Genomic DNA, 25875 nt, shown 5'->3' with positions numbered 1-25875 from the left:
ACCTTTGCCATTCATTTCTTGTTTCTTGAGCACTTTCAAATGTGCATATTAAAAATACAATGGCAATATTAAGGATTTTAAGGGCAAAGATTTTTATTTTATTTTTAATCATGGAACATCTTTCCAATGTAGATCGTTGCTACAGCTATGCTACCGATTTAGAGATCAGAAACATAGCTGTGTTAATCTGGAATATCAACATGCAAAGGGATCTTGTAGCACTTTTGAGACTAACTATGCAAAAGAAGTTGTAGCATAAGCTTCTGTAGAGTTGGTCTACTTCCTCAGATGCATGGAGTGAACTGGTGCCCAGGAATAACTTTTCTAATCAGACTGTTGTGGTTTGACCATTGGACTACAACTCCGGAGACTAGGGTTCGATTCCCAGCTTGGCCCTGAAACTCACTAGGTGATCTTGGGGTAAGTCACATGCTCTCAGCCTCAGGGGAAGGCAATGGCAAACCTCTTCTGAACAAATCTTACCAAGAAAACCCCATGATAGGTTTGTGTTAGGGTCTCCATAAATCAGAAGGACTTGAACAAATCTTGCCAAGAAAACTCCATGATACATTTGCCTTGAGGTCTCCATACTCAGAAGGATTTGGCCTCACACAGCAGCAGCAGCAGCAGCAACAACAACAACAACAGCAATGAATAGCCATAGAAATACAAAATTTATAGGTATGATGATGGGGTGGCATGTTCAGTTTTAACTATAATGTACAAAGGCAGGAAAAAAGATGTTGCCTAAGGGCAAGGTAGATCCATGACCATATGCATGGGGGAAGCAGTTTCGAATGTGATGTGTGACCAGAATGGCAACCAGAAAGAAGATGTGGCTAAGAGCATATTCATGAGGTTACGGTGTTAACCAGTGTTATAATATGTGTAGTGTGCCAGAAAGCCACAGATTTAGAGAATTTGAGATAGATTGGTCTAAAGAAGCATAATTTCTCATAGTACAGTAGGCCCTTGGTATCCATGGAGGTTTGGTTTCAGGACCCTCATGGATACCAAGATCCATGGATGTTCAAGTACCATTAAATAAAACGGTGTAGTGCAATGGTGTCCATATATAAAATGGCAAAATCAAGGTTTGGTTTTTGGAATTTATATATATGTTTTGAATATTTTCAAGCTGTGGGTGCTTGAATCACCGGATAAGAATCTGTGGATATGGAAGTCTGAATGTATGGTGTTTTCTAGCTGTTTCTAAACCCACTCGTTCTATAATTTTGAGGGAGGCTGTTTATAGCAGTTTCTTGGATCTGCACCACAGTTCTTCCAAGAGTTGCTTTAAAAAATAAAGCAGGGTGTACTTTATGAAGTTGAAGGCTTTCGTGGCTGGCATCCATAGTTTTTTGTGGGTTTTTCGGGTTGTGTGGCGATGTTCTAGAGGAGGTTATTCCTGACATTTCGCCAGCATCTGTGGCTGACATCTTCAGAGAAATCTTCTTCCCTGAAGATGCCAGCCACAGATGCTGGCAAAACATCAGAAACAAACTCTTCTAGAATATGGCCACATAGCCCAAAAAACCCACAAAAAACTAAGGTGTACTTTGTTGGGGTGGCTCTGTGGTTTGAAAGGTAAATGTTCTCTTTTTTATTATTATTTTTAAAAACAGTGTTACACTGCAAAAGTGCTGGTGCATAACTCAAAAAAAGAAAGAGGGAAAGACATAGGGATACATTTTGTTCAATATGGGCCCAAACAGACATGCCAAAATAAAGCTATTTTGGGTCACTTTGGAAGTGTGCTGTTTAAATGACGCATATGTCCTAAGAGGCCGGACGCTGCGTCAAAGCCACGCTCCAGCTTTGGCGCAGCTTCTGGCCTCTTAAGATGCGTGTGTCATTTAAACAACATACCGCCAAAGTGACCCAAAGTAGCTTTATTTTGGCCTGTCCGTTCGGGCCCTAAGTCTCAGAATTCAAAAGATGAGTGAGAATAAAATGTTGCAGCTGGTGCCAGGAATTGCTAGGAAATTGTCCAGGAGAACAACAAAAAAGTATATATTTAAAAAACCTCAAAACAACAACTATTGCGACATCCTAACATATTTGTCCTATCTAGAGGAGTCCAGAAAGTGATTTGTGTATGGGTGTTTAGATAGGTCAAAAGTTATGGTGGGATTTTGAATTTCCTTATTCCTGGTTGCTGCTACACTGCAGAAATAAAGCAGTTTGACCCCACTTTAACTTTTTTGGCTCAGTGCTACAGAATTCTCAGGTTTGCAGTTTTGTGAGATATTTAGCTTTTCCTGTCACAGAACTACAAATCCGAAAGGTACGTAATGGGACAGACCTCTACCTGAGACTTTGCAGAGCAGCTGTCAGTCGGAGGAAATAGAGCCTAATTCGATAGACCAGTCATCTAACTCAGTCAGCATAAACCAGTTTTGTGTTTTCAGATAACGTTTTGTTGTTGTTGTTGCTCAACAGGAACTGATGATTTCCGAAGATTTGGGCACGTTGAGCCATTCTTGTGAACTCTTTTTGTTGGTGTATGCCTTGCAGCTTTCCTTATTTGATACACTTTTGAGATTTAGGTGTGTGTATGTGTGTGTTTTAAAGTTCCAGACATTGTTAACTTTATCATTTTGAACTGGAAAACTTCAGATTGCAAACTGGGGACTGTCCATTTTACTTCAGCGTGGTGTGTGTGTGTACGCGCGTGCATGTGTGTGTGCATGCTTTACTTTAATATATACTCTGTGTGTGTGTGTGTGTGCGTGCATGTATGCAGAGCAGTAAATTTAGTGAGAGTGCAATAATTAAAAGGTGGTTTATAAAGGTATATGAAAAATGACTAAGAATGTACAAACAGTTTGAATCAACCTGATAACAGCAGGTGAAAGAAAGAAGACAGCGATAAACCATATCACAGTCAGGGATGGGTAGTAGTTACATCTCCCCATGAATCTTCAAACTATCACATCTGTTTGTTCTGCATGGGATTCTTAATAAATATCTAGATCCTTTCTTGTGGATGTTTATGTCCAAATGTGGAAGGATGTTGCATACTACAGAGCAGACCTCTGGCTGATGCACAAGACCTTTGGGATTACAAGGGTCCTGTGAGAAGTTCCTATCTCTCTTTGCAGCCCACCCATAAAGGCTTGCTGTCTGGCAGTTATATTGCAGCCGAACTGCATAGGATCATGGAACCGTATCACTGGAAGTGACCCCAAAGGCCACCTAGTCTAGCTCCTGACATAGCAGGAATCTACAGCAAAACCAGCATCGTGAAGTAGGACAGTTCTGAGCATGGATTCAAAAATAGAAGCAGTGGGGGTCTCACTCCCCCAGCAAGGGTAGGTCTTTGACTCCCTCTCCTCAATAGTTAGCCAAAACTGAACCACTATTTTTGTATTCTATAAAAATGCATCTCCAAGTAGCCAAAATAATGACCTACCTGCCATTGGTGAGCTTCTCCCGCCTTTAAATCATTCTGTGGTCCTTGTTTTGAGTTAGCCTGTTCCACTGTTGAACAGCTTCTGCTGTTAGGAAGTATTTCCCGATCTTTAGCCAAAATCTTTCTTGTAATTTGAATCTATTGATTCAGGTTCTGCCCTCTGGGGCCTGAGAAAACAAGCTTACTCTGTATTCCCCATGACAGCTCTTCAGATATTTGAAGATAGTTATCAGGCTACATTTCAGTCTTCTCTTCTGTCTAAACATGCGTGACCACTTCAACTGTTTCTCATAGGATTTGAATTCCAGACCATTTACCTCCTTTGGGCATCCCCTCCTTTGGGAACTGGCTTTATATATAGAAGCTGTAGTCCCTAGTTTCTTCGGGTGGAAGAAGAGTAAAACACTGGCAAATCATTCAACTGGTCAGTGAAGGATTTGTTATGGGCTGCAAACTGTAAAAACCAAACCAGAAGAGTGTAAGAAAAAGAAAATTGATAACTCCCATAAATGTAGATTTAATCTTCTTCAGAAAACTAAGCAGGCTTGAGCCTGGTAAGGACTAGGGATGGAAAGAATGTTCAAAAATATTTGAAAGACCTGTATTTCAAGTGTTGAGAAACTCTGACGAGAAGAATCCTAAACTGATGAGAATATTCGCAGTTCAGGATTCATTCTGTCCAAAATTCACACACGGTTATTTTGTTTAGAAAACTGTATTTTCTGCACAGGAATAGAAAAAAGCTGTTTTCTGCACAGAAAATGCTGTAATTGGGAGTTTATTCTGTGCGATGTTTGCATACAGTCAATTTGCATAAAAATATCTGTGCAGGATACAGCTTTTTCTGTGCAGAAAATAATATTTCTGTATTGATTGCTTGCTAATCTGTCCTCCCTTCCCTCCCTCCATCCCTCCCTCCTGGATGAAGAAGGCAAAAACATGAGTTGAAGTGTTTCTAATAGGAGACTGGACTGCTCTGCCATGAAAACCTACTGGGTGACCTTGGGCAAGCCACACTCTCTCAACCTCAGAGGATAATGGCAACCTCCCTCAGAATAGCCTGCCAAGAAAACCCTGTGATAGGTTTGCCTTTGGGTCGCCATAAGTTGGAAATGGCTTAAAGGCACACAGTACACATGCACACTTCTCCAGGCTGAATAGGAAGAGAGGGAAGGAGAGAGAGAGAGAGAGAGAGAAAGGCAAAGGCTGGCCAACAGTCTGTCTGTCAGCTCTGCTGTCTCTTAACCTGTTCACCTCTCCTCCTTCCTGCAGTGGAATAGCCATGTGCCAGGTAAAGTGCAGGCCCAGCCAGCCAACCAACCTTTGCCCTGGCATCTATGATGTGGCTGCTCTGCTGCAGGGAAGATGTGGGCTAAGCAGCTTTCAAGCTTTACTGATCCCCATGAGGACATTGCAGCCCCCTGGGGGTCTGCGAACCAAAGATTAAGAGCCACCGATCATTCATTGATATAAATATTGAAGAGTGTTCGTCCCAGCCTCTTGCAATGAGCAGGAGGTTGAACTTGATGGCCCATGAAGCCTCTTCCCACTTTTTGATTCTATGACAGAGCCCTCCAGCATTCCAATCAAGACCAGTTTGAAGCACAGCCATTGATTATGACTCTGAACATCATTTTCCAACAAATTATGGATCCCTCTGACAGTGTTCCCATCTATTCCACATTTAACCACTAATCAAAATACCACAGGAGACTTTATCAAATGCTTTGCTGTAATCCAGATCAATGATATCTACAGCACTCACACCATCTGCTAAGCTAGTGATCTGATCAAAAAAAGATATAAGATTAGTTTGGCAGGATTTATTCATGACAAACCCATGCTAGCTCCTACTGATCACTGTGTTGTCATCTAGATACTTTCAGAAAGACTCCTGTATAATCCATGTTGATGTTTTTCCTGGTACTGAGGTTAGGCTGACTGGTTTACATCAAGTGTGGTGGTGAAGGAGGGGTCTAGTTCCATAGGGAATAACTGGAGACCACGAAGTGTGTTCTGAGGAGTGGAAGTATCCATAAAGTTAGCAGTTTTATTCAACTTACTAAATTGTAAAGAGATTTGAAGCAGAAAACTTCAGTGCTTGCTTTTTGCAGGCTAGAGAGCCTGCTCCTTTCCAGAAGACTCCAGTTCACACTCCCTACCTAAGCAAGCAGACAAAAAGCTTTCTGTGTTCTGTACAACAGTACCAGATTGAATCCCTAACATTTCTAAGTAGGGCTATGAAAGAGTCCTGCCCTAAATCCTGATGTGCCCTTGCTGTTGGTCAGTTGATAGTACTGATCCAGATGGACCAGTGGTCTGACTCAGGATAAGGCACCTTCCTGTATCCCTAACTGTAGAAAGGTCTGAGGCCATGGAAGTCTTTGAAGGTTATGAGTGAGAATCATATAATCATAGAAAGAGACTGCAAGGACCATCCAGTTCAACTCCATTCTGCCATTCAGAAAGACACAACCAAAGCACTCCCAACATCCAGCCTCTATTTAAAAACCTCCAAAGAAGGCAACTCCACCACACTCAGAGGCAGCATGTTCCACTGTTGAACAGCTCTTACCATGCCGGAAAACACAATTAAACCATCAAACCTCTTGTTTAAAAACTTCCAAAGGAGGAGAGTCTATGGCGTGGAACAGACCGCCCAAAAATGGCGGCCTGACGGCGCCTGGATTTCCACTGGAGGGAAGCCTCAGCCACCAAACCGAGAGGCTTCCCGCCAGTGGAAAAAGAACCCACAAAAAGCAGGTTAGCCCAAGTGCACAAATGGCGCACTGATTACATCACAAGTGCAATGCGGTGTTCGGACACTATGCATCAGTCACATAATGGCAGCACCCGTGTAGACAGGGTGCCACCATTTTGATGCTGCCAGTACGTACTAGGGTTAGGGAGCGTCTGCATGGTGTGCGCTCCCTAACCCTAGTAACGCTGCCGCCACGCCACATTTTGCCCATCTGTACTGGGCCCAAAGCAACCTATTCCACTGTCAAGCAGTTCTTGCCATCAGGAAGTTCTTCCTAATGTTTAGGTGGAATCTATTGTCTTGTTGCTCCATGTTTTAGACTCTAGAGCAGCAGAAAACAAGCTTGCTTCATCCTCATATGGCATCCCTTCAGATATTTAAACATGGCTATCATGTCACCCATTAAGCTTCTCTTCTCCAGGCTAAACATAACCAGCTTACCCTCATTCATCTTGGAGTGGCCCAAGGTCAGAAGAAACAGGAAAAAGAACTGTACACTTAGGCCTGATAGAGACAGTGTGGAAGTGCCGTCCTTAGGCCAAAACTAGGGCTGGGGAGCGCACAGCAACCACACGCTCCCCAGCCCTAGTTCGTATGGACAGTGCCATTTTGGAAGTGCACCGTTCATACAAAGTGTGGGATGATGGCGTCATGCACGCACCGTCTCCACACGGATCAGCGCATGTGTGACGTCACCATGATGCTGCAGGGCCTTTGGGGTGCCCTTTCAGCATTGCGAGAAGGAGCTCCGAAACGGAGCTCCTTTTGCACACACACGTCACTGGCGCGTCTTCTATATGGCTGCACCAGCGATGCAAAGGAGAAAGGGTCTGGGCTTGTTGGGGTGTTCAGAGGCATGAAGCCCCATGGAAACCTCTTTCCAGGCATTTTACTGCTTCTCTGTAGCCTGGAAAAGTGCCGGATTGGGGCCTCTGGGCTGCCAGTGAGGTTCCTTCACCTCTGGCTGATCAGCAGTTTCATCCTATGACTGTGAGACAGAAGTGTTCTTATTTGTCATTAAGCCAGCTTTGACTTATGATGAGCTTATGAATGAGAACTCGAGAAGAACCTGCCGTGCTGAGAACTTGCAAAGTCAAGTTGTGGCTTCCTCAATTGTGTTAGTCCACCTGTAGTGTAGTTCATCTCTTTCCCTACTGCCTTTCACTTTACCTAGCATTATCGTCTTTTTCTAGTAAATCATGTCATCTCAGGATATACCCACAGTATGATAGACTCCATTTAATGATGGACTTGAATTTTACCTAGATAGGATAACAAGTGGCCTAAATAAATATAAAGGCACCAGATCCCATTCCGTCTGATCTTGGAAGCTAAGCAGGGTCAACTCTGATTAGCACTTAAATGGGAAAATGCCAAAGAATACCAGGTGCTGTAGGCTATATTTCAGAAGAAGGAACTGGCAAAACCATTTCTGAGTACAGTTGGCCCTCCGTATCCATGGATTCAACTATCCATGGCTTGAAAATATTGCATTTTTAAAAAAAGTTCTAAAAAGCAAACCTTCATTTTTCATTTTACATAAGGGGCACCATTATACTACATCACTGTATATAATGGGACTACCAATGTTGTTATCCTTGGGGGTCTTGGAACCAAACCCAAGTGGTTCCAAGGGCTCACAGTAATCCTTGCCTAAGAAAATCCTATGAAATTCATGGGGTTGGCAAAGTTAACAGGCAACCGGAAGGCACATATATACACATACATGCACAAACATGCGCACACACAGGGTACCAAATGAAGAGTTTGTGGGGTGGGGGGAGGAAGGTGTGGGGGAAAGAGAAAGCATTTTCAAGCACAGAGTGAATAGAGGAATCCATTTTCCCAGGGGGACCAATGTTTGGCTCCAGCAGATGCTGGAGTCTGCAAAGGTTGTGCATATGTGTTGGTCAGATAGTTCATCTCAGGATACATAAAGAATTGGTCTCTTTTCTGCTCTCCAGACCCATCCAAGGGAGCTGGGCAGACTTCACATTGTTTAAAGTGGGTGCCAGATGCTGATGTTTGGCTCCCATTCTCTGCATTCCGTACTGAGCAACCTGAACTGATCCCTTTATCACTGAATGCACTAGCTTTCACAAAGCCATAAAGATAGGCGTAAAGATCATCCTTAGATTGTCCTGTTTTTTGAAATTTTGATGAAATGCATCACCCCTCCTGCCTTTACTGTATGGGCACAAATAAATAGCATTTGCAAAAGATATTAGGAAATGAAGGGTTTTTTTTAAAAGATGTTTAGCGTTTCTCAGCATCTCAGCCTTTACATTTGATTGAATTAGATTTGCCTCCTTTTAAGAGACAACATTTCCTCATAGGTCATCTTTTTGGATAAGGCCTTCAAGCTGTGTTCCTTTCCTCATTGTGCCTCCCCCCACCCCACAAAGAGTATTAACAAGTAATTGAAAAGGGATTTTCCTTCGTAATACCAGCAATTGAAGCTGATGTTAATGAACTCGGAATCAAACGGAATAAAGAATTAGACTGTCCTATATAAGTTAATCAAAGAGAAAATTGCCTCAATCGCTATTGTTTCTTTGAATTTAAAATTGGGTTTGGTCCAGCAAAAATGGGTCTCTGAATTGCATGGGGCTTTACAATATTTTGAAGGATGGAACTGGCCAGTGCTGTTAAGGCTTAGTGGTCTTAAGCAGATAGAAGTTGACATCTTATATCTCTCTTGGCATAATTCCATGGAAGAAGGAGGAAGAGATGGTAACCTGTTGGAGGCCTTTAAACAGAGGTTGGGTGGGCATCTTTCAGCAGTGCTTTAGCTGGACCTTCTTGCATGGCAGAGGGTTGGATTTCATGGCCCTTGTGGTCATATAGGTTCTCTGATTCTTACCATCAGGACGTTCTTTCTAATGTTTAGGTGGGATCTCTTTTCCTGTAGTTTGCATCCGTTGTTTTGAGTCCTGTTATCTGGAGCTGCAGAAAACAAGCTTGCTCCATCCTCAATATGACATTCCTTCAAATATTTGAACATGGCTGTCATGACACTTCTTAACCTTCTCTTCCCTAGGCTAAACATACCCAGCTCCCTAAGTCATTCTTCATAGGGCATGGTTTCGAGACAATTCTCAGTTTTGGTTGTCCTTCTCTGGACACGCTCCAGCTTGTCAACATCTGTTCTGTTATGATGCTACAACAAACAACAATCCCCAGAATTCCATATCATGGAGCCATGGCAATTAAACTAGTGTCAAACTGGATTATTTCTGCAGTGTGGATGTGACCTTATCCTGCTGCTTCCTTTATTAAGAGAATCCATCTGTGATGTGGCTTCCTTTTGTCCTACTGCTTAAACATACGTTTAAGCTTCTGAATCACAGGGAGGATGAACAGCAGAATGAATGAATACACACATGACAAAACAAAACAGCCAGATCTTCAGTGTGGCATGTGCTATGGCAGAGGTGGGAACAAAGGGAAATGGGTATCACTAGAAGTTATAACCATTATTTTTGAACTACAGCTCCCAGAACATCCCTCAATCCAGCATGCTGGAGTGAGGGATTCAGAGAATTGTAGCCCATCCCCACCCCACTGCTGCCGCCAAAAAAGGGCATATGGGCTGCTGCATGAAAACCCCTCATTCCCAGACCTTGTGAAACTCTGAAAATAATTTTTTTTGTAATTTTGCATGCTTTGTAAAGAAGTGGCTGAACATGGTCATGCTCTTCAAGACTGAAAAACATTGCCTCCTCATGATGCTGCTGGTACTACTGTCAGATTTCAAGCAGCCATTTATGCATAGTCAGGGGCTTGATCACCTGGTTCCTTATGGGGGGTAGGAATCACCTCTAGGTAATCGATACAGGAGAGTCTCTGGGCTCTTTCATACGGAGGAGGCAAGCGTCATTAAATCGTCATTAAATTGTGCTAATAGTGCAATCGGGGGGAGGATTATCACACCTCCACGCGTTTCTCCCATTTGTGTCCTGTGCATAAACAGGGCGCATTGTTGAGTAATAACGGGAGTTTCCATTATTACCCAGTGATGCATCCATTACTGTTTACGCACAGGACACGAACAGGAGAAGTGTGTGGGAGTGTGATAATCTTCCCCCCATCGCACTATTCCTACTTTCATAGGAATTTAGGATAGTTTTCTTGTTCAGAAGTTTTAATTAAATAAATATATTTTATGTTCCCTCAATCTATTGTACATACTCACCTGTAAGTCAATCTCATACATAATTTGTGGGCAGGTTTGGGGGAGACAAACCTATGGATTTTTATATGACTTGTGGATAAGACAAGGGCAAAATGGGCATGCAATAAACAATCTTTTCTCTCATTTGAAAAATGTAGAGGTGAGAAGCCCTTCTTGCCATTACCCCTTGTCCAAACCAGAAAAGAAAGAAAGGCAGAACTCCCTCCTTCCTTGCCACATTTTTTGTCCTGAGTGGCATTCAGCAACAATGTAGTGGAGCCCGAAAAATGTGGCACACCTGATATTTTGGACACTTAAGATGGAGCTGAGTGGTGGCAACCATTTTAAACAGGGGCTTACTGTATAAGCCATTTGCAGAAAGCCAGGCAAGCTTCATGAGAAGTTGACTCACTAGAAAAGACAATAATACTTGGTAAACAGCAAATAGGAAAAGTGGAAGACAGCATTCCAGATGGATAGACTCAGGGTGCATCTACACTGTAGAAATAATGCAGTTTGACACTGCTTTAATTGCCATGGCACCATCCTACAGAATCCTGTGATTTGTAGTTTTGTGCACTCTTTGGCTGAGAAAGCTAAAGATGTTGTAGGACTACAGATCCTAGGATTCCATAGGTTGGAGTGACAGCATTTAAAGTGGTGTCACATTGCATTATCTCTACAGTGTAGATGCATCCTCAAACAAAGAAGCCACAGCCTTGAGTATGTGGAACTTGAAGAGGGCAGTTTGGGATAGGGTGACTTAGAGACTCCAAGGGTCATCCAGTCCAACCTCCATTCTGCAATGCAGGAACACACAATCAAAGCACCCCCGACAGATGGCCATCCAGCCTCTCTTTAAAGACCTCCAAAGAAGGAGAGTCCACCACTCTCTAAGGGAGCATCTTTCACTAACCTCACAGATCTAAACCAATCTAGCATCCTGCAGATGCATTGGATGAAACCTCCCACCATACTAGCCAGAGGACAAAGGCAGTTGCTATCAAAAACATTTGGAAGATGCCAGGTTTGGAAATGGATCACTAAGCCAAATATGTCACAGCAACTAATCTTGCCCATTTTCCAATGAAGGTACTCAACTAGTTCCACTGATGCAACAATGATCACAAATTCACCTTCCTTCTGATTCTGAGTGGTCATTTTACTTTAGGTCGAGGGGAATGCTGGCAGCAAAAGATGCATATACTTTTGCAGAAACTTGATTGCTTTTTTTTTTAAAATGCTTATGCAGATCTGAGTGTGCATCCCAAGGAAATTATAGCACCGTACATTTGGATGCAATCCACATTTCATAGACTCATAAAATCATAATCATAGAATTGGAAGAGACCACAAGAGCCATCTAGTCCAACCCACTGCCATGCAGGAATATATAATCAAAGCACTCCTGACGGATGGCCACCCAGCCACTGCTTAAAAACCTCCGAAGAAGGAGGAGACTATACCAGTCTCCAAGGCAGCATCTTCCCTTGTCAAAAAGCTTTTACCACCAGGAAGTTCTTCCAAATGTTGAGGTGGAATCTCTTTTCCTGTGGTTTGAGTCCATTGCTCTGGGTCCTAGCACCAAAAACCAAGCTTGGTCCTTCTTCAATATGACATCCTTTCACACTAAGAGAATATGGTTTTTTAATATATATATATATGTTAGTAGAGGCAAGAAGAAAAATTCAAAATATGGGAACAAAAGAGCCAGATATAACAGAATGGTAACTTAAATTATATGACTACGGAAGCTAACAAACTAACCAGCCTTATGAGAAATGAATCAAAAAACAAATTTAGACAAAACTGGCCAAATGTACTAACATGTTATAAAGAAATAAGGGGAGAGGGAAATGTTTTAGGGGTAGCAGATCAAATATTCAGATAAAGTTGTCCCTCAGTATCCACAGATTCAAACATCCAAGGCTTGAAAACATTTTAAAAGTATATAAATTCCAGAAAGCAAGCCTTGATTTTGCCATTTTATATAAGGGGCACTATTTTACTATGTTATTGTGTATAATGGGACTTGAGCATCCATGGATTTTGTTATCCATGAAGGATCCTTGAACCAAACCCCAGAGGCTACCAAGGGCCCATTTTATATAAGAATATTAGAGGAAGGGAGAGAATATACAACGGGCCCTTCCCTTACGCGGAAATCCGTTCCGGAACCCCTGCCCGCGTAAGGGAAAAAACTCGTATAACAAATACGGCATGATTTCAAATACTTAAATACTGGCTATCATGTCACCTCCTAACCTTCTCTTCTCCTGTCTAAATGTATCTGGAGACTTGGAGGTCTCCCATTCATAGGGTCACTGTGTGTTAAACTCGATTTGATGGCAAATAACAACCACAATATGAACAACTTTTTTTTGCAACAGATCAGGGTGTTTTTTTTGCAACCGTGCCTGCCATTCTTCTGCTACTTCTTGGGAGCTTCTCTGCCAAGGCTGCTCAGGAATGCTTTTGACAAGGGAGTTAGAAAATGCATTCCATTTTGTCTAAAGGGAAATGCTGATTAAATAGCTATTGACTTTTTTAAAGCTGTCTTTTTATGGAGCTTTAACCATTGATTAATAGGTGTTTATCTGCCCCAGTGTTGCCAGGCTTTTATAGATAGATACGCTTTGGGGGCATCAGCACTTGTCTGCTTTTAAATCTTAAAGCCTAGGAAGGATTACAGAGGTTAACAACTGAGGGGTAAATGAGCTCAGAGCCCTGTTGTGTTTCTCGCTGTGTGTTCCTGTTGAAACTTGATTATTGTCACTTGTATTCCTTTATGGAGGGAAATGCAGATCTGTGCTTATTGATTAAAGATGTTTTATTTATTTATTTATTATTTTTATTAACTATTAAAATATTAATGGTGGCTTCCAGTAAAAAAGCAGAGAGACGCTTTCATGAACTCTGCTTTTTTGCAAAGCTTTTTAAATTCTATTCCGTTTCTGTGGTTGCATATGAAAGGCAAAACGTGGGATACAGTTGTGATAGATGGACAGATAAACAGACTATGCTGTGTGCCTTCAAGTTATTTCTGACTTATGGAGGCCCTAAGGCAAACCTATCCTGGGGTTTTCTTGGCAATTTTCATTCAGAGAAGGCTAGCCATGGCCTTTCCCTGTGGCTGAGAGAGTGTCACCCAGTGGCTTTTGTGGCAGAGCGGAAAATCGAACCCTGTTCTCCAAAATCATAGTCAAAGACTCAAACCACTATTCCATGCTGGCTCTAGACTATATCTACACTAAATTAGGAGTAATGGACTGTTTTTGATACAGGAATGGAAAAGTCCAGCAGTCTTTATTTGCATTCATGTTTTTTAAACCTCAGGTTTTTTCTTTCCCGAATATGTATAATTTTAATAAGAGCTTGAGAAACAAAATGAAACTAATTTTTCACTGCTCTGTGCTGGGCCAAATTCAGGAGGTACAGCTGTTCTCAGCATGATGAGGACAGTGTTGTAACCGATGTGCCATTTATATGCGAAAGAACAGGAACATCACAGAAAAGGAAGTGGCAATCTTAGTTTAGCATTACATGTAATGTGATGCAACGGACAAAGATTCAAACCCAAACTTTTCACTCAAAATCTTGGGTCTCGATGGATCAATCTGTCAGTTTTCATTTCTTGCACGTTCAAATTGTTTCAGTTTTCAAGTTTTCCTATTTTGAATATGAACAGAATGGCAAATTTCACAAAATGGTTATAAAACCACAAAATTAGATAACATTTTTACCCACCTTATTCTGATTCTAAAGCAGAGGGGGAAATTGAATGGCCCATGGGCCACATGAGTCCCTTGAGGTCCATTATGATCTTTGGGGGGCATGCACTATATTGTTGTTTGATACCAAATCATCTTAGATTTATGGCGACCTTTATAAATTAGGGCTGGGGAATAGTGGTGATTTTGGGGTTACTTCTTGTCCTACTCCGGAATAAGATATATATTTTTTTCTTACTGTTATTCCTACTCCTACTCCTGTAAAAACCTCTGACTCCTTTACACCTGACTCCTTACTCCTATTCCTTCTCCCCATGCTTGGGGAAAAGCTCTAGTTGCTTTGCAAGGCTGATGTGTGTGTAAGTGTCTCTCTTTGCCTCCCAATCCCTTCCGCAGTATAATCTAATAAAATTGTTGGGGTTTTTTGGTGTTTGCATGTACAATATAATAACAAGAATAAGGAGTAACAAATATATTTTGTTACTCCTTATTCCTACTCATACTCTTGTAAAAACCTCTTACTCCTTACTCGTAATCCTACTCCCCAGCTCAGAACTTGCAAATGGCTTCCTTGATGGAGTCAGTTTAGCTATGATAATGGCCTCCCTCTCTTCCTGCTGGCTTCCACTTTTCCCGGCATCATCATCTTTCCATTGAATCATGTCACCTCATGACATGTCCAAAGTATGATAACTTCAGTTTAGTCACCTTTACTTCTAGTGAGAGTTCAGGCTTTATTTGTCCACAGACCCATATATTTGTGTTCTTGGCAATCCATGCTATCTGTAGAACTCACCTCTAGCACCACATTTCAAATCAGTTGGTGTCTTACGCATGCATTTTGTTGGGCATTCATTTGCAAATTTGGTGTCTTGGTTCAGTTGTCCAACGTTGGCATACAGTACGAGGTATGTGTAACACACTTAATTACATCACCCAAACATAGCTTTCTGCTCCACAATTCTGATGTAGGGTTTTGGTCACAGTGTTCCATATTTCTAGAAACCATTCATTTAGGAACAGGGAGCATGTGATTGTCAGGATTTTGGACTGCAAGATCCATCATTTGCTCTACTGGGTAGGAATGATGGGACTTGCAATTCAACATCTAAAGGGCCCATCTTAATGCTCCAAGAGGCAGCAGTAACTGCCTTTTTTGTTAGCTCCTTTCCCTTTCTGGGAAAGGGAAAAGTCCAAGTCCTTGGAGGTCTGGAAATAGGGAGAAACCAGATAACTAGCAAAACAACATATACACACTAAAATACATTGTAGAGAACGCATGGATTTTTCCATATATAGCCTGTCCTCCTTTTCAAACTTGGTTTTGCTCAGACTTTTGAAGAGCTCCTTGTCAAGGAAGAATCACCTCCAGGCATTCATTCATGAAAGTCATGCAAAACTTGTAGTTTTTTTCTCCTCCCACCCCCACATCCCCTGCCTTTTTTTAGGATACACACGACAACATAGACTGCTGAGGGCAGGCAGCCAATAACACATTTTTGTGGGTTATTGATTTTTTCTCTCTCTTTTTTTTACAGCTGGGTTTGCAAAGCTGGCTTGGTTAAACAGGAAGAGCTACCACTAACAAGAAAATGCAGATGAGCGTAGATTAAACGCACATGAGCTCTATGCTTCTAGGAGAGAAAAAAACAACCCAAAAGAAAGCCAAGCCACTTCATTAGGCGGTATTGTTAGGGGGCGAAATCCAATAATCAGGGCTTGCTTTTGCCTCCAAGCAGAAGTGCTTTTTTATGATGGCAGGCACTGGTTTTTTTATAGGACAAGATAAGGGATTACTGTACTTGAGCATACCTTGAGAAGCTGGCTAAACTTGCTTCCACCCCGATAAGCCAAGACCTTGGGTGCATCTACAATAAAGAAATAATGCAGTTTGACACCACTTTAACTGCTGTTAATCCCAGGATTTTAGTTTTGTGAGGTACCACTACTTTTTGGCAGAGGAAGCTAAAGAACTTGTAAAGCTACAAATGCCAGGATTCCAGAGGATGGAGGTACAGCACTTAAAGTGGTGTCAAACTGCATTATTTCTACAGTATAGATGAACCCTTTGAGACTCAAATTTTCTCATCTCTTCTATGTAGCCATATCTTCAGGTTTTGTTTCTCCAGTGTCCTTTCATATTACACACTTATAATGCTGTGATCCCACTTTAACTGCCATGGCAGCATCTGTACAATCCTGGAGTTTCTAATGTGGTGAGACACTGCAGCTCTTTGGCTGAGAATATTAAATACCTCTGGGCTTTGACTTATGGTGACTGTATAAATGAGAGACCATCAAGAGACCAGTTCTTGCAAACCAGGCTGTGGTTTCCTTCATTAAATTTATTTCATTTATAATGTGATCTTCCTATTTTCCTACTGCCATCAAGTCAGTAGTGGTTTGAGCATTGGACTATGATCCTGGAGACCAGGGTTCAATTTCCAGCATGACCATGAAACCCACTGGGTGACTTTGAGCATGTCACACTCTCTCAGCCTCAGGGGAAGGCAATGGCAAACATTCTCTGAACAAAGCTTGCCAAGAAAACTCCATGATAGATTTGCCTTAGGGTTGCCAAAAGTCAGAAACTACTTGAAGGCACACAACAAACATGCACAACACATCAACTTTACTGAGTTTTCTCATTCTTTTCAGTGAATCATGCCTTCACAATATATGTCCAAAGAGTGACAATCTCCAGTCAGTCATTTTGACCTTCACTAAGAGGTCTCCTCAGACCCACTTATTTGTCTTTTTGATGATCCATGGCTTCTTCTTCCACTCTTCCTCTTCCTTCTCATCCTTTTCTTTGCATTTATTTATAACTCATATTTTCCCTAGTTTGGGTTTCGAGAAAACTTATAACTATTACAACACTCCATCCGGCTGGATTTGGTACATGGTTTTTTGTGGGTTTTTCGGGCTATGTGGCCATATTGTAGAAGATTTTCTGCCTGACGTTTCGCCAGCATCTGTTGCTGGCATCTTCAGAGAATGCTTGCCTGGAAAAAGTGGATCTATATACTGTGTGAGCCAGGGAATGCAGGAGTGATTTGCATGTGTATTGTTCTGTGCTGATGGCAGGCCTCAGGAATAGCAAAATAAGGACACATAGCCCAAAATACCATGGATCCCGGCCATGAAAGTCTTCGACTTCACATTGGATTTGGTACTTTCCATCATCTTAGAATTCAGAAATGTAGCTGTGTTAATCTGGATCTGTATGCAAAGGGATTGTATAGCACCATTGAGGCACTCTGTGAGAAAGGAAGAAGTTGGTAGCATAATCTTTTGTAGGCTTAAGTCTACTTCCTCAATGAAAGTTTGTGCTACCAGCTTCTTTCTTTCAGGAGCTGTATGCATGGGCCAGAATGCCCGTTTCCCCCCACTTAGCCCAGTTTAAAAAAACCTGGATGTCTGCAGTGGTGCCCAGTAGACCGGACAGCTACATGCCCCCTTTACCTATCGCTGCAGCTGCTGTTGTCTATGCAGGCCCTTGTCGCGACCTGTGATGATTTTTGAAGGGGTCCTGACCATGTGTGTGAAGCTAGGGACCCTCCTTCCTGAGCATGGGGATGCCCTGAATAAAGTCCCACTCCTTGTAGAAGCTAACCTATCTTCAGAAGATGTAACCAGGAGCAGTTTCTCTCCAATTTCATTTGGAAATCTCAAATGTTGGAAGTGGGAGGGTAGTTTTCTGTAGGAAAAGATATAAAGAGATCTTTAAAAATAAGTTAAAAGCCTCATACAGTTTGGGTCCAGCCCACCTGAAGGACCATGTTTTCTCATATGAGTAGAATTGCCATTTGGCTCGGAAAACCTGGAAAATCCTGGATTGAAGTACTGGTTGACTGGGCCAGTTGAAGGAGTAAATCCTGGATTTCTTCATCACAGGCCAAGGGGTAGGTTAAAATGTGGCATTGGTGATGAAGCAGGAAACTGTACAAGAAGACTGGTACTGGCAGGAGCTTCATCTCACCCTCCAGGCTCCGGTTGCTACTGCACAGGCATAGCATTATCATCTTCTTATTCTTTTCCCTTTGCCTTCCCCGGCAGACCCAGAAGACGGGGAAGGAAGAGAGGTGAGAAGAGATGGCCTTGTGTGGTGATTGTGTCGGCATCTTGAGCCTAGGACTAGACAACATGGTGGAACCTCGCTTTCAAACTTGAGAGAGTAAAGGGAGCCTCTCTGTTCTCTGGAGCTGTTTGGAAGCCTCCTTCTTTTCACAGGGAGAAAAAGACAAAAAAGAGAGCTCTTAGCATGGTACTGGTACTGAGTTTGAAACTTAATGGTAGAAACCGTGCAGTGATTAATGTGTCAAATTTGCATAATCAGAATGCAAATTAATAATATGCAATAATATGCAAATTAGATGCCCAGACATGAAGGACCGGAATATGGCAACCCTACATATGTGCCTCCCTTAGAATTTGTGGCATCCATATGAGGCTTCCTGATCTCTGAGATGTTAATCGCACAACCTATTTTCACAGCCATGTTTGGTGAGAATATAGGAGAAGGTCTTTGCAGTTACTTTTCTCTGGTTCTGGAACTCTCTCCATGTGTGTGTTTTAATAAAAACCAGTAAGACACATAACATTGAGCTTTGAACACACTAGTAAGAGATAAGATTTTTCTATAGATTATTATGCGCTTTAGGGGAAAGCGTGCCATCATTGTTACGGTTGACATAGTTTATTAGCGGAGACTAGACTTTGAAAAATCAAGATTATATTTCTGTCTTTGTTCATTAACATTAAAAGATATTTTTCCGCATCAATTGTTCCATCAGTGCCTAAAATCCCCTCTGGTTAATTCAGCTGGGTATTTTCTAATTTTTGTATGATTATGGTTAGTACTTTGGGTTGTGGTTCCTTCCTTGTCTTTCCATTGTGAATTGTAGACTGCTATTTCAGCAGGCTATTTGGAAATGGGCTTTTAACAGTATCCTGTACTTTTTACAAATTAAGTTTGGCCTTTGTAATGGATATGCTTTAAATCAGGGGTCGGCAACCTCCGGCCCGCGAGCCGGATGCGGCCCGCGGAGGCCATTGGAGCGGCTCCCGACTGCTGCTGCCGCCGCCACCGCCGGCTTTTTGCTGCTCTGGACGGCGCCATTTTTTCGTCCAAAATGGCGGCAAAGTCTCGCGCGACCTTCTCTGAGGTCGCGTGAGATTTCGCCGCCGTTTTGGGTGAAAAAATGGGGGCGCCCAGAGGCGAAGTCTCGCGCGACCACAGAAAAGGTCGCACGAGACTTCAGCCTCCAGGTGGCCCGCTGCAGCCACCGGAGCCCTCAAATAGGGCTCCAACAGCGGCAGCAGGCCTCTGGGAGGCCGGGGCTGTCGCTGGCGTCGGCGGGCGGGCTGCCAGAACCAAGGAGCCTCGCTGTAGCGAGGTCTCCTTGGCCCTGGCCGGCTCTCTCCGCCAGCGGGCGGGCAGCCAGAGCCAAGGAGGCCTCGCTGTAGCGAGGTCTCCTTGGCCCTGGCCGGCTCCCTCCGCCGGCGGGCAGGCTGCCAGAGCCAAGGAGGTCTCGCTGTAGCGAGGTCTCCTTGGCCCTGGCCGGCTCTCTCCAGGCAGGGAAGGAAGGGGCGGGGGGAGGAGGAGAAAGGAGGAAGAGGAGGAGGAGGGAGGAAGGAAGGAAGGAAGGAGGAAGAGGAGGGAGGAGGAGGAAGGAAAGAAGTAGGAGGAAGAGAAGCAGGGAGGAAGAAGAGGAGGAGGAGGGAGAAAGAAGAGGAGGAAGGAGGAAGAGAAGGAGGAAGAAAGGGGAGGGAGGAAGGAAGGAGGAGGAGTGCATGTCTGTGTATTTTCAGTGCACTTAATGCTAAAAGGTCTGCTGTAACAATGATAGTGGTGGTGGTGGTGGTGGTGATGGTGATGATGATGAGTGAGCTTGAGAGCCATGCAACTACTGTTTCTGAAGCTGAGAAAGTGTCACCTTCCAAAGTGTGTTTTGTGTGCTTTTAATGCTAACAAGTCTCCCTTGCTTTGACAATGATAGTGTGGTGATGGTGATGATGAGTGAGCTTGAGAGCCATGCAACTACTGTTTCTGAAGCCGAGAAAGTGTCACCTTCCAAAGTGTGAAATGCACAAATGTGCTGTTGTGTGTGTTTTTGAATGCAGGTTGGGGGTGTTTGTCCAGAAAGGGACCAAGGAGGAGAGGGCGGGCACACGCCTCCTCCTCCTTGTGGGGCTTTGGTGGAGGCTCCGCCCCTGGAGGGTGGCTCCACCCCTGGAGGGTGGAAGCTCCGCCTCCAGCATGCAGCCCCGCCCCCGGAGGGTGGAAGCTCCACCCCTCGGCTTCAGCCCCCCGACTTGTCTGAGGGACAGCAACCCGGCCCCCGGCTTCAAAAGGAGGAAGTGTACAAGATCTTTCGAAGTGTTAGGAAGACGACTTGCTCCCTTGCTCCCTGTCCCTCATGGCTGGCAGCTCAGGGGGGAGATACGGTGTTAAACTTCTTATTTGGGGTCAATGTCTTTTTTTTTTTATCCTCACCATCCTATGTTTCCCCATGCTATCCTTCCTCTAACTTATTCATTTTTGTTCATTGCTGTTTTTAACCCAGGCACTAAAACGTGTGGGATTTGGTACTGATGAAAGGGGAGGCATACAGATTAAGTCATGGGATTCTGAGATCCAAAATCCTCCAAAATCCAAAATCATCAGTATGGATAGCTGAGATAGTGACACCTTTGCTTTCTGGTGGTTCAGTGTACACAGACTTTGTTTCATGCACAAAATTGCTGTATACAAGATTACTGTCAGCTTTTGTGTATAAAGTGTATACAGAAGATAAATGAATTTCATGTTTAGACATGCGTCCTATCTCCAAGTTATCTCTTTACATATGTGTAAATATTCGCAATTCCCCAAAATCCAGAACTGAAAACACTTCTGGCCCCAAACATTTTGGATAAGGGAGACGCAATCTGTATTTCATTGAGAATCTCTCAGCCAGCATGGTGGAGTGGTTTGAACATGGGACTAGGACTCTGGAGACCAGGGTTTGAATCCAGGTTCGGCCATGGGAACCCACTGGGTGACCTTGGGCAAATCATACTCTTTCGGCGTAAGAGGAAGGTAATAGCAAAACCCCTGTGAAGAAACACACCAAGGAACCAATAATAGCTTCGCTTTTGGGTTGCCGTCAGTCAGAAATGGCTTGAAGGCACACAACAACAGTATTCTTGTTATTACAAAGCCAACATTGGAGTGTAGGAAGAGAACATAGCATGGTCCAAATGCCACTGCTATCCTGTGCTTCGCCTCCCCCTTTTTCTCTCTCTCTTTTTTCTCAACCACTTCCTCTCTTCATTCTCTGTGTGGCCACAAGCGTTTCCTATCTCTAGGAAGCCATCATGAAAGATCTTTGCTAGCCGGGGCTTTCCCAAAAAAGGGCTTTGCCGTTGCATTCGATTATACCACTTCCTTTGCCACTCCCTTTCCTGTTAAGTAAGAAGACGTTTGCTTCCTCTCTTCTTCTCTCTTTTACCTCCTGCCACACCTCAAGTCTATGTATCTGTCCTTTTTTTTGAAACCATACTATGCCAAGTGCTGTAGGTGGGCACCCATCTGTTTGGAAAGACCTCCAGGATGGCTAGATGGACCCTTGCCAGCCATGGGACAGGTATGGTACCTCTACACACCTGCAACCTCTTTACCTTGTTTTTCAGTTTGAAAGCAAACCATAAGGTAGGGTTCATGATGGTAGGTCTCTACTGGGACCAGTTCTCTGCCAAAGGAACACTGTGAGATGGAGATGCCAAAAAAGCAAAAGACAATTCCAATTACCAGGGCTTCACTTCTTCTTTCTAAAAAAAAAATGGGTATTTTCAAATGTGAAACGTTGCATTTCATGTAAAGGATGAATTGCTCCTCCTGAAGGCTTACAAGAGAAATTGTTCACCCAATACAAGCCTGTTTGAGTTTTAAGATCTTGGAGAGCTTTCTCTCCATCCCACCACCATTGCTGGCACATTTGTTGAGGGCACAGGACGGAGCCTTCTTGGTGGCTGCTCCCAGGGTATGGAATACCCTCCCACAGAAGGTACGGTTAGCCCCATCTCTGCTTTTTTTCCCACCAGCAGGCAAAGACATTTCATTTAGGTAGGCTGCTCACGTATTTGACTCATGTCATTCATTTTGATGCATCATCCTGTGCATTTATTTGCTTTTGCTGTTGTGTGCCTTCAAGTCGTTTCCAGTATATGGCAACTCTAATGTGAATCTATCAATCTATCATGGGGTTTTCTTGGCAAGGTTTGTTCAAAGGAGGTTTGTCATTGCCATCCTCTGAGGCTGAGAGAGTGTGACTTGCCCAAGGTCACCCAGTAGGTCGAAGGCTTTCATGGCCAGAATCCATAGATTTTTGTGAGCTGGGGGTACATGTGGCTCTAGGGCAACACATTGCCCACCCTGATCTACACTAGTTTATTGCTAACCTGAGTTCCCTATGACTGCTTTGCCAGTAAAGCCCATTGATCACTCCATAATATTTGGAATTTCATACTTGTGCATAGCTCCGTGCTTTCAGAGTCTGTGATACATCATTCTCTAGAAAGTTAAAATACCAATGCAGATACAGCTGGACTTCCTTATCCATGGATTCTTTATCCACAGATGCAGGCATCCATGGCTTGAACATGTTTTTTAAACTATATAAATTCTAAAAAGCAAACCTTGATTTTGCCATTGTATATAAGGGACGCCATTTTATTATGTTGTTGTATATAATGGGCCTTGAGCATCCACAGGTTTGGATATTCACGAGGGGTGGTGGTCTTGGAACCAAACTCCAGCAGATACCAAGGGCCCAGTGTATATGTCTGATCGATGTCAACATCTCCCTTAATGGAGGTAATTTTTACTAGCCCCAGGGAACTAGGCAGGTGGCTACTTACTAGCCGGAACTTGGGATATGTCTGCTAAAGCTCACCCACCTCTTTCTGTGTAACATCCATTCCTATAAAGTAGGCCCTTGGTCTCTGCTTGGGTTTGGTTTCAAGTTCCCTGTGGATACCAAAATCCATGGATGCTGAAGTCCAATCACATGCAATGGTGCAGTAAAATGGAGTCCCTTATATAAAATGCCAAAATCAAGATTTGCTTTTTGGAATATCTTGGGGAGGGGGGAATATTTTAAAGCCACGGGTGGTTGAATCCTTGGGTGTAGAATCCGTGGATACAGAGGGCAGACTGTACATTTTCCATCATAATCAAGGCTGTGAAAATTACCTTTTTGATGTGGGTTATCTTTCTGGAATAACTGTGTTAAGAGCTGGAAAATTGCTTCAAATTCCAGATATACAGCAGCATAACCTTTCATAGTCTCGCGTTCCATTCCATTCCTTTTATCATAATCTCCCTCTTGTATTTTCCCTTGCTTCTTTTTCTTATCTTTCATGCTTTTTATTCATTCCTCCATTCTACTCCTTTTGCTAGTTTCCTTTTTATCTGCCACCAGCTCCCATCACATATATGCAAGTTCTTTTGATGCAGCTTAAGGTCGAGCACACACAAGGTTTCTTGGAGAGAGCACCTAGGAAAAAAGCCATACTTTAAGGGGGCATACTTAGGGTTTTACAAAATATAGGGGTATTTTTCTGAGTGAAATGGTATCTGATGGCAATGCTTCAGTGCTAGCCATTCTAGCAAACTTTTACTTTTTTCAGGGTGTTGTGTTAGTGTAGCTGATGGTAAAGACCCATGTGTCATTATGTCATTTTGCAACATTTTTCCCATGTAAAAAAGATATCCATTCCATAGTTTGCAATTTGTTGCTGTGGTTGTGTGCCTTCAAGTCATTTCTAACTTATGGGAACCATTGCCTTCCCCTGAGGCTGAGAGCATGTGGCTTGCCCGAGGTCACCCAGTGGGTTTCATGGCTGAGTAGGGAAATTGAACCCTGATTGCAAGAATCATAGTCCAATGCTCCATCCACTATGCCACGCTGTCTCTTAACTTCATTATAGAATCATACAGTCTTCGAGTTGGAAGGGATCACAAGAGTCATCTAATCCAATGCAGAGATATGCAATTCAGGTACTCCTGAAAGATTTCCATCCAGTACTCAAACCGATATGCCATAGTCCAGTGTTCAAACGCTTTGCCATTGCCTCCTCCATATTAGAGTCGCCAGTCATGGAGATCATTTTTGGAGGTCCCTGGGTGCATCTATTCCGTAGAAATAACATAGTTTGACACCACTTTAACTGCCATGGTCCTGTCTTATAGAATCCTGGCATTTGTAGTTTTGTGAGGCACCAGTACTCTTTGACAGAGAAGCTGAAAGGCCTTGTAAAACTACAAATCCCATGGTTCCATTGGACTTAGAGTGGAGTCAAAGCAGATTATTTCTACAGTGTAGATGCATTCTACATCAACTTGGTAGCAACGTGGAAGACTCCAAATTGTAAAACACCCTCCGTAGAAACTTGTGGCTCAGGAAGATTGCTTGGGGACCCACATTTTTGTCCTTTTGGTGCCAAGGATCTTGTTATTTTTCCAAAGATTTTTTTTTAAAAGCAATTTGTCCTTGAATTTATTGATCTGATGCTGCTTTTGCCCATTGCTTTTAATGTTGATGCAACGTTGTGTGCAGTTTTGTATTTCTGTTCCTGATCACACTATTGATGTATTTTAACAGCCTTCAAAAATAATTGTATTTGAAAGGCAGAACACAAGGTTTATTAATAAATGTAAAATGCAAAAGAAGTGCTACCGGTAATCACATCATAACCATCAGATTGGAGTCATGTTTTTTTTCCCCTGACTATGATTCAGCAATATAATACATACATCCTGAATCTCTTAATAGTAAGTGTACTTCACCTTAGTTGAATTTACTCTAATTTTCCTAGAATCTTAACCCTGATTTTCTGAGGACTATACTCACTAAAAGTCCTTGTTTGCTTACTTAATGGTTTGATCCTATTTTCAAAATCAAAATAACATTGGATGTTAAAAATTAGCTCTTGGTCTAAATCCTTTTCGTCCCAACCACTGAATCAATGGGAATGTTCTAAGTCAACATTGCATTCTATTAACACAATGTGTCTACTCTAGGTGAACCTAGCAATAGGATTAAATCTGAGTTGTGTGTCCACACTATTCCATTTTATTACCAGTTTAACTGTGATGGCTCCATCCTCTGGAATTCAGGGATTTATAGTTTTGTGAGACCCCTCTGCCAGTGAGATGTAGCACCTTACCAAGTTCAAACCCTTGGATTCCAACGGATGAAGCCATGGTGGTTAAAGAAGTATCTAAGTGATGTAGTTGTGCAGTGTAGATAGTCTTAGGATGGGAAAAGTATGGTGTATGAGTTACATGTGCCCCTAACCCATTTCTGTGGGTCCCAGGCCACCCCAAAATCACTCAAGATTTCACAGTAAGAAATATATTCCCAGCAATAAGGGGAACTATCTGGTGGCAGTTGAGTTAGTTTCAGCCTCCCAAAACTCCCAAAGCAAAGCATAAAGAACCCAAGAAATCATCTACAGTATTTGTGATTGAAGTTGAAACTACATGTCGCTTCTGGTTTACACAGGTCTAATTTGCACTGCAGAACTAATGCAGTTTGACACTGCTTTAACTGCCATGGCTCAATGCTGTGGAATTCTGGGATTTGTAGTTTGGTGAGGTGTTCAGCCTGGATTGTCAGAGAGCACTGGTGCCGCAACAAACTACAAATCCCAAGATTTGATAAGATGATGCCATGACAGTTAAAATGGTGTCAAACTGCATTAGTTATGCAGTGCAGGTTAGACTTCAGAATATACTGGTGCAGCC

At 42.8% G+C, this 25875-nt stretch overlaps 1 protein-coding gene across 2 annotated transcripts in view; it reads left to right on the top strand.

Annotated features, from left to right (window-relative positions):
* Positions 1-25875, top strand: part of RGS19 (regulator of G protein signaling 19) — a 75562-nt gene that overhangs the window by 5106 nt on the left and 44581 nt on the right. The window contains exon 1 of one of the 2 annotated variants that reach the window (XM_042461335.1): positions 21552-21712. The exons of the other annotated variant lie outside the window; for it this stretch is intronic. The gene's annotated coding sequence lies outside the window, so the exon portion shown is untranslated. Of the gene's footprint in view, positions 1-21551; positions 21713-25875 lie in introns of those variants that run through there. 2 annotated transcript variants of the gene reach the window in all.

The sequence above is a fragment of the Sceloporus undulatus genome, chromosome 4, assembly GCF_019175285.1.
Source record: "Sceloporus undulatus isolate JIND9_A2432 ecotype Alabama chromosome 4, SceUnd_v1.1, whole genome shotgun sequence".
Taxonomy (NCBI): Eukaryota; Metazoa; Chordata; class Lepidosauria; order Squamata; family Phrynosomatidae; genus Sceloporus; species Sceloporus undulatus.
This window is presented reverse-complemented; position numbering and strand designations above follow the sequence as displayed.